The sequence below is a fragment of the Phalangium opilio genome, unplaced genomic scaffold (assembly GCF_054372755.1).
Source record: "Phalangium opilio isolate 3A_F unplaced genomic scaffold, DU_Popi_V2 ptg000054l_1, whole genome shotgun sequence".
Lineage (NCBI taxonomy): Eukaryota > Metazoa > Arthropoda > Arachnida > Opiliones > Phalangiidae > Phalangium > Phalangium opilio.
In genome coordinates this window covers 4,125,946-4,132,069 of record NW_028324173.1, presented here as the reverse complement: position 1 = coordinate 4,132,069, position 6,124 = coordinate 4,125,946, and the positions used below count along the sequence as shown (strand labels likewise).

Sequence of the window (6,124 nt, the reverse complement as noted above, 5' to 3'; positions counted from 1 at the left end):
AACGTGCTAACCATTGCGCCACGGAAGCCCAAATATTAAATGGTCGTCAGGTATTGTGGAAAATCTTTGGCTTTCTACGTTACAATTGAGATCACACAACACCGCTCCCGGGTGGGCTCGAACCACCAACCTATTGGTTAACAGCCGAACGCGCTAACCATTGCGCCACGGAAGCCCAAAAGTTAAATGCTCGTCAGGTATTGTGTAAAAACCTTGACTTTTTACGTCACATCTGAGACCTCACAACACCGCTCCCGGATGGGCTCGAACCACCAACCTATTGGTTAACAGCCGAACGCGCTAACCATTGCGCCACCGAAGCCCAAAACTTAAATGCTCGTCAGGTATTGTGAAAAAACCTTCACTTTTTACGTCACATCTGAGACCTCACATCACCTCCCGGATGGGTTCGAACCACCAACCTATTGGTTAACAGCTGAACGCGCTAACCATTGCGCCACCGAAGCCCAAAACTTAAATGCTCGTCAGTTATTGTGAAAAAACCTTCACTTTTTACGTCACATCTGAGACCTCACATCACCTCCCGGATGGGTTCGAACCACCAACCTATTGGTTAACAGCCGAACGCGCTAACCATTGCGCCACGGAAGCCCAAAAGTTAAATGGTCGTCAGGTATTGTGTAAAAACCTTGACTTTTACGTCACATCTGAGACCTCACAACACCGCTTCCGGAGGGGCTCGAACCACCAACCTATTGGTTAACAGCCGAACGCGCTAACCATTGCGCCACGGAAGCCCAAAAATTAAATGGTCGTCAGGCATTGTGCAAAAACTTTGGCTTTCTACGTTACATTTGAGATCCCACAACACCGCTCCCGGGTGGGCTCGAACCACCAACCTATTGGTTAACAGCCGAACGCGCTAACCATTGAGCCACGGAAGCTCAGAAATTAAATGGTTGTCAGGTATTGTGGAAAAACTTTGACTTTTTACGTCACATCTGAGACCTCACAACACCGCTCCCGGGTGGGCTCGAACCACCAACCTATTGGTTAACAGCTGAACGCGCTAACCATTGCGCCACCGAATCCCAAAACTTAAATGCTCGTCTGGTATTGTGTAAAAACCTTGAATTTTTACGCCACATCTGAGACCTCACATCACCGCTCCCGGATGGGTTCGAACCACCAACCTATTGGTTAACAGCCGAACGCGCTAACCATTGCGCCACGGAAGCCCAAAAGTTAAATGCTCGTCAGGTTTTGTGTAAAAACCTTGACTTTTACGTCACATCTGAGACCTCACAACACCGCTCCCGGAGGGGCTCGAACCAACAACCTATTGGTTAACAGCCGAACGCGCTAACCATTGCGCCACGGAAGCCCAAAAATTAAATGGTCGTCAGGTATTGTGGAAAAACTTTGGCTTTCTACGTTACAGTTGAGATCCCACAACACCGCTCCCGGGTGGGCTCGAACCACCAACCTATTGGTTAACAGCCGAACGCGCTAGCCATTGAGCCACGGAAGCTCAGAAATTAAATGGTTGTCAGGTATTGTGGAAAAACTTTGGCTTTCTACGTTACATTTGAGACCCCACAACACCTCTCCCGGGTGGGCTCGAACCACCAACCTATTGGTTAACAGCCGAACGTGCTAACCATTGCGCCACGGAAGCCCAAATGTTAAATGCTCGTCAGGTATTGTGTAAAAACCTTGACTTTTTACGTCACAGCTGAGGCCTCACAACACCGCTCCCGGATGGGCTCCAACCACCAAAATATTGGTTAACAGCCGAACGCGCTAACCATTGCGCCACGGAAGCCCAAAAGTTAAATGCTCGTCAGGTATTGTGTAAAAACCTTGACTTTTTACGTCACATCTGAGACCTCACAACACCGCTCCCGGATGGGCTCCAACCATCAACCTATTGGTTAACAGCCGAACGCGCTAACCATTGCGCCACGGAAGCCCAAAAGTTAAATGCTCGTCAGGTATTGTGTAAAAACCTTGACTTTTTACGTCACATCTGAGACCTCACAACACCGCTCCCGGATGGGCTCGAACCACCAACCTATTGGTTAACAGCCGAACGCGCTAACCATTGCGCCACGGAAGCCCAAATGTTAAATGCTCGTCAGGTATTGTGTAAAAACCTTGACTTTTTACGTCACAGCTGAGGCCTCACAACACCGCTCCCGGATGGGCTCCAACCACCAAAATATTGGTTAACAGCCGAACGCGCTAACCATTGCGCCACGGAAGCCCAAAAGTTAAATGCTCGTCAGGTATTGTGTAAAAACCTTGACTTTTTACGTCACATCTGAGACCTCACAACACCGCTCCCGGATGGGCTCCAACCACCAACCTATTGGTTAACAGCCGAACGCGCTAACCATTGCGCCACGGAAGCCCAAAAGTTAAATGCTCGTCAGGTATTGTGTAAAAACCTTGACTTTTTACGTCACATCTGAGACCTCACAACACCGCTCCCGGATGGGCTCGAACCACCAACCTATTGGTTAACAGCCGAACGCGCTAACCATTGCGCCACGGAAGCCCAAATGTTAAATGCTCCTCAGGTATTGTGTAAAAACCTTGACTTTTTACGTCACATCTGAGACCTCACAACACCGCTCCCGGATGGGCTCCAACCACCAACCTATTGGTTAACAGCCGAACGCGCTAACCATTGCGCCACAGAAGCCCAAAAGTTAAATGCTCGTCAGGTATTGTGTAAAAACCTTGACTTTTTACGTCACATCTGAGACCTCACAACACCTTTCCCGGATGGGCTCGAACCACCAACCTATTGGTAAACAGCCGAACGCGCTAATCATTGAGCCACGGAAGCTCAGAAATTAAATGGTTGTCAGGTATTGTGGATAATTTATGACTTATTACGTTACATCTGAGACCTCACAACACCGCTCCCGAATGGGCTCGAACCACCAACCTATTGGTTAACACCCGAACGCACTAACCATTGCGCCACGGAAGCCCAAAAGCTAAATGCTCGTCAGGTATTGTGGAAAAACTCTGACATTTTACGTTACATCTGAGAAGTCAGAACACCGCTCCCGGGAGGGCTCAAACCACCAGTCTTTTGAATAGCAGCTGAACGCGCTAACCATTGCGCCACGGAAGCCCAAAAATTAAATGGTCGTCAGGTATTGTGGAAAAACCTTGACTTTTTACGTCACATCTGAGACGGCACAACACCGCTCCCGGATGGGCTTGAACCACCAACCTTTCGGTTAACAGCCGAACGCGCTAACTATTGCGCCACGGAAGCCCAAAGATTAAATGGTCGTCAGGTATTGTGGAAAAACTTTGGCTTTCTACGTTACATTTGAGACCCCACAACACCTCTCCCGGGTGGGCTCGAGCCACCAACCTTTCAATTAACAGCTGAACGCGCTAACCATTAAGCCACGGAAGCCCAAAAATTAAATGCTCGTCAGGTATTGTGGAAAAACTTTGGCTTTCTACGTTACATTTGAGATCGCACAACACCGCTCCCGGGTGGGCCCGAACCACCAACCTATTGGTTAACAGCCGAACGCGCTAACCATTGAGCCACGGAAGCTCAGAAATTAAATGGTTGTCAGGTATTGTGGAAAACCTTTGGCTTTCTACGTTACATTTGAGATCCCACAACACCGCTCCCGGGTGGGCTCGAACCACCAACCTATTGGTTAACAGCTGAACGCGCTAACCATTGCGCCACGGAAGCCCAAAATTTAAATGCTCGTCAGGTATTGTGTAAAAACCTTGACTTTTTACGTCAAATCTGAGACCTCACATCACCGCTCCCGGATGGGCTCGAACCACCAACCTATTGGTTAACAGTCGAACGCGCTAACCATTGCGCCACGGAAGCCCAAAAGGTAAATGCTCGTCAGGTATTGTGTAAAAACCTTGACTTTTACGTCACAGCTGAGACCTCACAACACCGCTCCCGGATGAGCTCGAACCACCAACCTATTGGTTAACAGCCGAACGCGCTAACCATTGCGCCACGGAAGCCCAAAAATTAAATGGTCGTCAGGTATTGTGCAAAAACTTTGGCTTTCTACGTTACACATTTGAGATCCCACAACACCGCTCCCGGGTGGGCTCGAACCACCAACCTATTGGTTAACAGTCGAACGCGCTAACCAGTGCGCCACGGAAGCCCAAAAGATAAATGCTCGTCAGGTATTGTGTAAAATCCTTGACTTTTTACGTCACATCTGAGACGGCACAACACCGCTCCCGGATGGGCTTGAACCACCAACCTTTCGGTTAACAGCCGAACGCGCTAACCATTGCGCCACGGAAGCCCAAAAATTAAAAGGTCGTCAGGTATTGTGGAAAAACCTTGACTTTTTACGTCGCATCTGAGACCTCACAACACCGCTCCCGAATGGGCTCGAACCACCAACCTATTGGTTAACACCCGAACGCGCTAACCATTGCGCCACGGAAGCCCAAAAGCTAAATGCTCGTCAGGTATTGTGGAAAAACTCTGACATTTTACGTTACATCTGAGAAGTCAGAACACCGCTCCCGGGAGGGCTCAAACCACCAGTCTTTTGAATAGCAGCTGAACGCGCTAACCATTGCGCCACGGAAGCCCAAAAATTAAATGGTCGTCAGGTATTGTGGAAAAACCTTGACTTTTTACGTCACATCTGAGACGGCACAACACCGCTCCCGGATGGGCTTGAACCACCAACCTTTCGGTTAACAGCCGAACGCGCTAACTATTGCGCCACGGAAGCCCAAAGATTAAATGGTCGTCAGGTATTGTGGAAAAACTTTGGCTTTCTACGTTACATTTGAGACCTCACATCACCGCTCCCGGATGGGCTCGAACCACCAACCTATTGGTTAACAGTCGAACGCGCTAACCATTGCGCCACGGAAGCCCAAAAGATAAATGCTCGTCAGGTATTGTGTAAAAACCTTGACTTTTACGTCACAGCTGAGACGGCACAACACCGCTCCCGGATGGGCTTGAACCACCAACCTTTCGGTTAAAAGCCGAACGCGCTAACCATTGCGCCACGGAAGCCCAAAAATTAAATGGTCGTCAGGTATTGTGGAAAAACTTTGGCTTTCTACGTTACATTTGAGATCCCACAACACCGCTCCCGGGTGGGCTCGAACCACCAACCTATTGGGTAACAGCCGAACGCGCTAACCATTGCGCCACGGAAGCCCAAAAATTAAATGGTCGTCAGGTATTGTGCAAAAATTTTGGCTTTCTACGTTACACATTTGAGATCCCACAACACCGCTCCCGGATGGGCTCGAACCACCAACCTATTGGTTAACAGTCGAACGCGCTAACCATTGCGCCACGGAAGCCCAAAAGATAAATGCTCGTCAGGTATTGTGTAAAAACCTTGACTTTTACGTCACAGCTGAGACGGCACAACACCGCTCCCGGATGGGCTTGAACCACCAACCTTTCGGTTAACAGCCGAACGCGCTAACCATTGCGCCACGGAAGCCCAAAAATTAAATGGTCGTCAGGTATTGTGGAAAAACTTTGGCTTTCTACGTTACATTTGAGATCCCACAACACCGCTCCCGGGTGGGCTCGAACCACCATCCTATTGGTTAACAGCCGAACGCGCTAACCATTGAGCCACGGAAGCTCAGAAATTAAATGGTTGTCAGGTATTGTGGAAAAACTTTGGCTTTCTACGTTACATTTGAGACCCCACAACACCTCTCTCGGGTGGGCTCGAGCCACCAACCTTTCAATTAACAGCTGAACGCGCTAATCATTGCGCCACGGAAACCCAAAAATTAGATGTTCGTCAGGTATTGTGGAAAAACTCTGACATTTTACGTTACATCTGAGACCTCACAACACCGCTCCCGGATGGGCTCGAACCAACAACCTATAGGTTAACAGCCGAACGCGCTAACCATTGCGCCACGGAAGCCCAAAAATTAAATGATCGTCAGATGTTGTGGAAAAAACCTTGACATTTTACGTCACATCTGAGACGTCACAACACCGCTCCCGGATGGGCTCGAACCACCAACCTATTGGTTAACAGCCGAACGCGCTAACCATTGAGCCACGGAAGCCCAAAGTTAAATGCTCGTCAGGTATTGTGTAAAAACCTTGACTTTTTACGTCACATCTGAGACCTCACAACAC

At 49.0% G+C, this 6,124-nt stretch overlaps 1 non-coding gene across 1 annotated transcript; it reads right to left on the bottom strand.

Moving 5' to 3' along the window:
- Window positions 1-4,947: 4,947 nt before the first annotated feature.
- Window positions 4,948-5,020, bottom strand: TRNAK-UUU (transfer RNA lysine (anticodon UUU)). Its single transcript has one exon. It is a non-coding gene; the product is annotated as a tRNA-Lys (tRNA).
- Between the last annotated feature and the right edge of the window lie 1,104 nt (window positions 5,021-6,124).